Genomic DNA, 10,194 nt, shown 5'->3' on the forward strand with positions numbered 1-10,194 from the left:
TCCCCCTTGGGACGAGACATCACCCCCTGGATAGAAAATTTACCAACAAGACCCAATCTTATTGTGTATGCTTTTCAATTAGCTTGCGAGTACAATGCATGATTAATATTAACTTCAAATTACCGTTTTCTAAAAATCCGCAATCGCCTGATGAATGATCTCAGATTGAAACTCGCCAAATCGTCATATGTGTTCTATAGACAATCGGCGTTTTCATCTAATTGCCAACTTGCATTGAGAGCAAGGACATGGGATACGCTGATTAAGATACACCTCGCGATCTTAAACAATAAGATCTTCTTCGTTTTCCATCTTATCTACATTACAACAAACGAGGCTCAAATGGATAGCTTTATGGAGATGTATGTCAAGTTGCAAGTTGACCATAAGCTCTTGAGAGGTTTTAGCCTCTGCAAGAGCTTGAGAAGCAAATTTTGTAAAACATTGAGGTTGATATTGATGCATCCATGGTGTTGAAATCTAAACTTCAAGATATAAGAAATGCTTTACTGATTAATGTAAAGAATGCATTGTACATAGTAGTTGAGAGATTTATTGATGTTATATCTCGGCCATATACCATGCTCAAGGATTTGTTTGTCCCGGTAGATAATTATTCGTTATTGTAAAAAAAAAAAGCATTGGTTCATAAGGTTCATGAGTCGAAGACTAAATGTTTGGACTTGACTAAAAGATTGGATAATGGCTTAGATGCTAAAAGGAAAAGTGATGAATATATTACTTCATCATTGCAACAAAAAGATTGGTGACAAGGATGCTATGATTAATGAAGTTCTTCACGAGGTGAATATAGAGTTGAAGGGGATGGAACACGATTCTTCTTCGGGATTTAATGGTGATACGTCAATTATTGAGGTGTCTTCTTGTACAACCATTATACCTTATATACCTAGCTACGGTCTCTAGGTTATGTACTTTGAGTATCTTAGAGGGGCTTTACTAGGATTACTTATACAACTGCACTAGAGGGCTTTGAGTATAAGTGATCCATTTATGAGCGTCATTGAGGATCTCTTAGTCTAATAATAAATCAATATCAACAAAAAGCATCTTAGAAATGTGGTTTTTTTGTCCTAGGATCGTGTATTAAAATAAATGCCATCTATGAAATTTATCAACTAGTGTAATAAAATTTATTTCAATCAATTCTACTCATAGTCATAACATTTGAAGAAAATATCCTCTGCTCAATTTAAGGGATTCTTCTTCTATAACAATACTTTTGGGTTCATTTTGATGAAGTATCGTAATGACCATTAGCTAGGGTATCATTTTCTTTTAGTCCTTCCGTTGACTAGTTGGCATGATTTCTAATTTGTTATGCCTATAAAGTTAATACAAAAACAATGAATTATGCATATCACAATTAGATCCCCTACTTGGACATTATGAAGGATATGACCAATTTTAAGCCATCTTAAAGAGTCACCAATGTACGTGGCCCATGGCAAAGCACATTGCATACCATTATCGATAAGTCTATTATTGTGCATCTTAAATATCCTAATTAGACTTTATAAAGTGTATGACTAATTTTTAGCCCTGTTAAGGAGTCGATGCAATGGTACCCATAAAAAAAGCAAAGTGGATACCATTACCATAATCATGGATATGCTATCGTTCCAATATAGGTTATCTTTCTCTTTCTCTCCCTCTCTCTCCCTCTCCCTCTCTTTCTCTCGCATTTCCTCTCCCTCTCACAATATATCTTAACACTCTCCCTCTCCCTCTCCCTCTCTTTCTCTTTCTCTCCCTCTCTCATTTCCTCTCCCTCCCTCTCCCCCTCCCCCTCCCTCTCCCTCTCCCTCCCTCCCTCTCTCTTTCTCTCTTTCTCTCTCATTTCCTCTCCTAAACAAGCAAAAAAGAAAGTGATTTAAACCTTTAATAAGCAAAAGGGAGAGGGAGAGAGAGAATGCACTCTCCCTCCCTCTCCCTCTCCCTCTCTTTCTCTTTCTCTTTCTCTCCCTCTCTCATTTCCTCCCCCTCCCTCTCCCTCTCCCTCTCTTTCTCTTTCTCTCCCTCTCTCTCCCTCTCCCTCTCTTTCTCTCTTTCTCTCTCATTTCCTCTCCTAAACAAGCAAAAAAGAAAGTGATTTAAACATTAAACAAGCAAAATCCCTCTCCCTCTCTTTCTCTTTATCTCCCTCTCCCTCTCTTTCTCTCTCATTTCCTCTCCTAAACAAGCAAAAAAGAAAGTAATTTAAACCTTAAACAAGCAAAAGGGAGAGGGAGAGAGAGAATGCACTCTCCCTCCCTCTCCCTCTCCCTCTCCCTCTCCCTCTCCCTCTCTTTCTCTCCCTCTCTCTCCCTCTCCCTCTCTTTCTCTCTCATTTCCTCTCCTAAACAAGCAAAAGAGAAAGTGATTTAAACCTTAAACAAGCAAAAGAAAGAGAGAGGGAGACTTACCGATGAGATATGGTGAGTGTGGGGCGGCTCCTCTTTGCGATGAAGACTCCTCCTCTCCTTCACGAACAACGGTGGTGGCGGCGGCGGCGGCGGCAAGTCTTCTTCCTCTCCTTCTCTCACGACGGTCGCTCTCTCCCTCGCTCTCACTCTCAAAACACAAAACGTGCAAACGTGAAATAAATCCGCGCTCGCTTTCGGCCCGCTTTTTTCCCTGTGGAGCATCGCTATTTGCGTTGCTATTGGCGTCGCTATTTGCATCGATTTTGCGACGTCGCTATTTGCAAATAGCGACACCAATAGCGATGCAAATAGCGATGCCGCTACTCGCCGTTGCTAATCGTCATCGCTACCAGCTCAAATCCTTGTAATGGGGTATATTTGTTTGTCTAAAGCCTTTAATAAGATCAATAAATACTTTTATTGGAAAGGACTTTGGAAAGATGTCAAAGAATATGTGATGCAATTCTTACCATGCCAATAGAATAAAGATTCTGACTTGTTGCATAGTGGTCTTCTTCATCCATTATCCATTCCACATGGTGTGACAGTCAAGGCTAGAGATGGTAGGTGCAATAGGCCTTTCCCTTGCGCATCGCGATGGGTTCTTAAGCCCTCTCTTTTACAGCAAAGCTTGTTCCTGGTTCTTATCTTGGGCTTCTCTTTGTTGGTTCTTGAGGGTGGGAGGGCTCCTCAATTAATAGCCTCATGGCCAGGACCAGCTACTCATTGTCTTCCCTTTTCAATCTCTCCTCCTCCTCCTCTAGCTGCTTCCTCTTTCTTTCCTCCTTTGCTTTTCAAGATTCTTATTCAATCTTCTTCAACCACTCATTCTCTTCCTCATGCTTCTTCCTTCATTTATCCTCTAGCTTCTTTGAATCCTCTAGATGCTTCCTCTTCCGTAAAGCTTGCTCAGTTACTTCTCTTTGTACCCTTGTTTCCTCTTCATCTCCTAGGTTCCCTGTGGAGAAGGAGACCGGAGTCTCCACTTGTAGTGGTGATGGAGCTGGGGACTTATGGGTAGGGGAGTGCCATGGGGTCTCTTCCACTACTTCAAGGTTCTCCAAGTCTCCAATGGCCTCTTGGATAATTGCGGTATGAGCACACCTCTGAATCCTATGCTTGAGGCCTTGCCCTATGGTTTCTTCCATGGCTTCCCCGCTATGGAAGCCAGGGACTCCCTACTTGTTGGGCTTGCATTAGTGGTGGCTAGTGCCTTTGCTAAAGCTTCAATGGTATTCCACACATAGCCATTCCAATTCACTTCATCCTAAGGACTTGGCCGCGAGGCTCTCTAGCAACGGTACTCCAATCCTTCTCATTAAAATGTTATACCTCTGATCGGAGAAGAAGACATGGATTGTCTTCATCTGTAGACCTTAGGGTCTGGAATGTCAACTAGGCTGACTCCGGCATTGGTGTAGACTAGGGCCTTTTCCATTCTTAGCATGCTGTAGGCATCTCTTTTACGCCACCTCTCAATTTTATTGACCAAGCCCAACACTCTTTCTGCCATTTTGGGGCTCAATTCAACTTCGACCTTGCGGGTTTTTTCTCATTTTCTCATCATTACAATGTCGCGGTTCCTATTAGCTTCAAAAGTTCGTAGGAATTCCAAGCACTTGCTATAATCCACAACTTGCCCAATCTTCTCACGTACTTGCTCACATTGCATTGGTCGATGATTTGCTTCACGACTTGTTCTTCCATTGACCACGTCTTCCAAGTTCATGATGTTCCTGAACTTAAATTGGTTGTAGGCCCTTATTTCTACCATTAGCCCGCAACTCCTATGATTTTGTTTATAAGATCTTAGCATTATTGAGCACTAAAAAATCCATGCAACATTGTATCAAATTTTTCCTTTGAAATATTGATTTGATTGTGATCTTTTATTGAAGAAATATCATTATCTAAATTTATGTGATTGTTGATGTCATTGTTGTTGTATACAATTTCTAAATTTGTTGTGTTGTCATCTCTCCAAGTTATTGATACTTCTATTTTAAATCTCATATAAAGTTTTGTCTTTTAATTTGTCTAGTGCATTCATTATGATTTGTGGCCTTATTTTTTTGATTTTCTAAATTGATTTGTATGATAATTTTTGTTTGGTCGCAATTTCAATTGTATGGTTGTTTTCTAGTGTAAGAGAGTGGATATGGGCATATAAAAGGGACAAAGAACATTGTACAAGACATCATTTTTTTAACACAATAATATAAATTTGTCCTTCATCTCTCTAACTCTTGTCCTTTCATGGCTTCTAGCCATCTCTCTCCTTCTTTCCTATCTTTCTCTCTCTATTTCTAGCCTTTCTTTCTCCTCATCTAGAATTTCTCTCTCCTTTACACTCTTCTTCTCTTTCATGCAATCTTCTCTCTCCTATCAGGTCCCTCCATGACAAGTGGTATTAGAGCATTGGTCTTTGATCCATTTTCTCCTCTTTTTCTTCATATTCAATCTCAATTTTTATCATAAAAATCTATTTCAAACAAGTACTATAAGTAAAGATATGAAAAAGTGACTAGCAGTGACTTTAAGATGCATGTTAACCCCAACACGAAGAAAGAAAAAGGAAATAAAAAAGATGCAGGGCAAAGGCAGAAAAAAGGTAGCTCGATTGAAGAAAAAAGAGGAGAAAAGGCCAAAAGCGCAAGGGAAACCTTAAAAGTCCAAGGCAGCCGTAAAAGGGGGAAGGTGCATTTTAAAATACAAAGGCGCACCCTGAAATCTTGTAAAAGAGTGCCAGGCAGTGGAAAAGCCAGAAAGCTAAAATAAAAGACAAAGACAAAGACAAAGGCCAAGGCGAGAGAAATGGAAGGCAAAGGCACACCAGGAAAAGCACAAGACAAAACTTGTGTAAAAGAGCACAAGCGCACCGCAATTTAACTCAAGGAGCACTGGGCTCTCACCCGTGCAATTTGTAAATATAGGTGGGCGGTGGAAAGGAAGCTAGGAAGATAGAAGGACAATGGGAAAAAGGGCCTAGGCCACGGCGGGCCATGTAAAAAGGGGAAAAGGGGATGACCACCCAAAAGGGATTTAGGGTTTTGTATATAAAGTTGAAAAGTGAATGAGAAGCTCATTCTTGTGTATGGCAAAAAGTGGCTCTCTTCTTCTTCTTTTTCTTCTTCTTCTTCTTCTTCTTCTTCTTCTGGCTTGCTTGAGCTTGTGCTTGAGAGAGGGAGTGTTAGAGTGTGAGGGAGTGAGTATGTGAGGGTGAGGGACCGTGAGATGGAGAAGCTCTCCATCTTCTCCTCTTCTCTTCTCTTCTCTTCTCTTCTCTTCTCTTCTCTTCTCTTCTCTTCTCTTCTCTTCTCTTCTCTTCTCTTCTCTTGCTCGCAGCTATGGAGCTTGGAGCGTGGAGCTTGAGGATGGAGCTTGCTTGAAGCTTGCACTTGGATCGTGGAGCTACCGGCATGCGCGAGAGAGGAGGTAACTCGATCAGCATGGAGGTAAGCTCACTACACCCGTAGATATGGATGGCGCGTTGGCTATGTGAGAGGTAGCCATTAGTGATCAGCTTGGAACGCTTGAAACAATAAGTGGTCCGTGGGTCTTGGCGGTTGAGCGAAGGCTCCCATATTCTGGTTCCGTTGTCAGGACCAACGGATTCAAGCCTTGATGCTTGTGCGCTTCGAATCGAGCATCAAAGTAAGGGTTTTCCCCCGAACCGGTGCTTGAGATAGGTAGGAAGTGAGGGGGTTGAAGATGGTATTCGATCTCCTTGGGAAATAGGTTTTTTGCTTTTTGATATTTATGTTGTGAGATGGAGTAGTGTAGGTATTTACTTTGTGATTTGGATGAAGTAGAGTAGGAGAAAACAAAGAAAAACAAAGAAAATAAGCACTAGGATTTACTGTTGCAAAATAGTGCAAAAACAGGGCAAGAATCGTGCAAAAGGGGTAAAAAACTTGATGTTGATGCCTAAGATCAGCAAGTGAGCCATTGGGGGCATCAATACCATACCCGGGAAGGGGTATAAGGGTCAAAAGTGGCAAGAAAGGCCACATTGTGCATTGCAGGGTTTCAGGAGAGCAGGAGAGAAGAGGAAAGCTTGGTGAGGGGATCCGCTTTAATCTTGGCATCAGAGAGATATTTGGCCAGCCCAGGTAATTCTACACCTTCCCCTACAGTAGTAGGATGGATCTGGAGCTGCTCGACAAGGGGGACGGCCTCCAACACCCGGCATGACGAATTTCGTGAGAGTCAGCGAAAAGATGTACGGCGCTCGGCGCGTTCGAGTAACGACGACCCTAGTCCGAGGCCCAAAATCGGCCCTCAAACCGCTTGACTCTACCCACTCGGCCACTACCACTTGGACGCCCACTCGGGCCATCCGAATCGAGCACTCTGACTACCTTAGAGTTCAACCTCTGCCCACTCGGCCACCTGGCCCATCCTCGGCCCACTCGGCCCTCGGATGTGCCGAATTGTGCATTTGGATAGTTACGTACGACTCTTCCCACTCGTCCCTCGGACGTGCCGAATTGTGCATTTGGATAGTTACGTACGCCTCTTTCCACTCGGCCTTCGATCGTGCCGAATTGGGCACTCGAACCCTAAAATCCAGACCAATTGGGCCGAGTGTGCAATTTCACCAACTTTTCAGAAAACTTTACCTGACCCGGCCAACACTCAGCAGTGTGAACTGTCAGAAGCCCTTAGAACACTCAGAACTTGTTCTGGCACACGGAATAGGAAAAATCATAGGGTGCAGCCGCTTAGCAGCTATAGAGGTAGGCAGTTGCAAGACCAGGGACTTAGATGCACACCGCTGAGTGGAAAAGCCTGATTGGACCCAAACATGAACGAGGCAAGGAATTAGAAAAACTCTGAACCCTGAAATTGACCCCACAAGCTACATAGAGCGAAAAGCACATCGTAGATCCACCACTGGGCTGAAACTTCAAGCAAGTGGTTCAAGATTTGGCTGAACAATCCTCCAAGCTGTGCATGGTGTTTACCGTAACAGCCCTACGGGTCGGGGAGGGGACCGCCTCCCAGACCCTGCCAGAGGGGGCTCTGCCCCCTCTACATCCTCCCCAAGTAGATTGGAGAGAAAACACGCACCATGATAGGCCCTCCAACTTAGGCCCTCGGGCAGTAATGGCACCACGTGAGCATGGATGCTCACTTGAAAAGGAGCAACCAGAAGCCCATACCCAAATAGAGGCAAAACAGAGACCCTAGAACCTTAACGTGCCAATCTAGCCATCAAGGGCAAAAAGGCCACACTACAAGGACACATGTACATTGTGTTCAAACTACGTCTAGTCAAAGCAGAATGCAATATAATCAAGCTACCAATACGGGGATGACTAGACATGACAGTCTAGACGATAGATGTACCCTGAGCAACACTACACGGACAACCCAAGATCTTCGTAGAGAATCCATGTCTGACTGTGCAGCTAGGGACTCAAGGGCATGTATCAGAAGGCTTGAAGCTATAAACCAAGACCCAGACGATGAAGACATAGTGCCACCTGCTTATCTTAGGATCAAACTCACCGCAAAAAGAGAGCATAGTGTTGATGCTCTCATTGATGAAGGAGCAAATTTCAATATCTTGACCTACGAAGCATGGACTCTACTAGGACAACCAGAGAACCGGCTGATGCAACTCTTAATCCTTACGGGAAACACCCACACACACTTCTAAGGAAGTGCAGAATCCTTGTAACTATTGAAGCAGAAGCTAGTCCTGTTCTACGTTCCTCCAAATAGCAAGAATTGTGGAAAGGAAATCCTCCTAGGAAGGCCCTTCAAAAAGGCAATGAAGTGTGAAGCCGACTATATAGCACAGAGGATACACTGACCACTACCACGTGTGAGGATAGTCACGACTTTTAGCAAGGGTGACCTCACCAAACCTCGAGGGAAGGGTGAGGAGCGTTTTGACATACCAAGCAAGCCTAGTAATGAGAACAGGGAGTTGTTGAAAGAGTTGATGCAAGCATAGGTTGAACGGAGAGAACCAGTGAGCGAGGTCATGCTTGAAACAAAGAGGTTAGGAGACAAGCCCAAGGATAGGGCTTGGACTTACAAATATCATAGAAGAACACGAAAGAAGCCCAAGACTTATAGACGAAGGCATCCATGGAGAGCTAGCACGACACCACGAAGGCATCCACGGAGAGCTAGCATGATGCCACGATGGATACCCAAGGCATTGCTTCGTGCTCAAGGGTATTATGCAGGCAACCGATGGATTTGGGTACCGAAACCCCCTACTAAACCACCTCGGTCAGGAGCCCAAATTGGGTCAAAAGAAACGAGGCATGGGAGGATCCCTAAACGAAAATTTGAGTCTCGGACCAAAAATATTGGAGTGATTGCGCCCCTCACGATTGAAATCAAGAAACCGAACATGACCCATCAAATACTAGATCCTTAGCCTAGCGTGCCTAGCAAGCAGATATCAGAGGGATCCGTCGAGTGTGCACGAGGTCCACTAGTGGCCAAGGAGCCTTTGACTTCCCAAGGGGACAAGGAGCACCATAGGCACAACATCACTCATGATAGGGCTAATTGCTCAACAAAGCTAACGACAGAATCCTCCAACAATCACAAGCAAATCATTCAGCCGGTGCCAGGTCTACCTGAGAGTCCTAGGTCCCCTACGTCCTCTCTTCCCAAAAGGACCTAGGAGGCACAATGAAAACTCTCAATGGCAAGGGCTCACTCCCAACCTCAGTCTCCATTAAAGCTTCCAAACACCCAAGAGGGGAAACATGACACTGGCCGTAGCTCTCGGCCCAAGGATACTCCCGTGCGACCCAATGTGATTGGATCGATCCACACAAGTGAGTGTTCAGAGGACAACAAAAGACACGACCACGCCTGATCACCCTAGGGACTCCACACTGCGATCCACCAAGAGTAACCAGCCCACTCGATTAGATGCCACTACTCCCAATCAAGGATCGCAGCAGTCACAGCCCTCGGCTGTGACCACACCCCTTGCAGAACATGTCCCTAACACTTCATCTGAGGAGGAGGTGCCGCAACCAGTATCCTTGACAACTCCAATCCCTCCCAAGCACCTAAAGCCTAGACTCGAGGAGAAACCCCTCAAAGATGTGGCCAAGGAGATGACGCACCAAACCACTCAACCTAGCAAGGCTATTTAGTGGGCCGCAGCTATGTTCCATGAGGACACACTAGAGAAAGGAAATGCTAAGGCCCAACTAGGCATAACAATGGTTGACCTAGTCCAAGGTCGTGAACCATTGAGAGATATGCCTTCAGTGACCAAGAGAAAGAGGAGAAAACAATGCAAACAACAGCAGCTATAGGTGGTCGTGGACCCCAAGAGCATTGAAACCAAGAGCGCTGGAGAGCTGGGGAATAAAGCATCATGTCCATCCACCAATGAACCCATTGATGTCTCTCCTAATAACGGTGAAACCTCAGACACATCCATGTGCTCTGAAAAGTTAAAGCACCCGTTGCCATCAACAGTTGCTTCCAACACTCAATCCACCGACAATAGAACTCACATCGACCAATCAAGAGTGGAGATAATGCTATCACAACAGGGCGAAAAATTCATACCAGTCACGTCCAAAGAGAACCATGCTGCAATGATGAAGCCTCAAGAGAAACGTGGAAACCCCAAGCGCATGAGCACTCCTAGCATTGATCAATCTTGCTCTTTTAGGCCTGAGCCCCTAGCTAAACTCCTAGAACCTTGCGTGAGATGGCAACCAAGCAAGCCCTCGTCAAACATAGAGGTGTCACAGAATGCCTTGCTGAGTTGGAT

Source organism: Lygodium microphyllum, chromosome 13, assembly GCF_053477565.2.
Source record: "Lygodium microphyllum isolate KBCC chromosome 13, Lygodium_microphyllum_v1.1.10, whole genome shotgun sequence".
Lineage (NCBI taxonomy): Eukaryota > Viridiplantae > Streptophyta > Polypodiopsida > Schizaeales > Lygodiaceae > Lygodium > Lygodium microphyllum.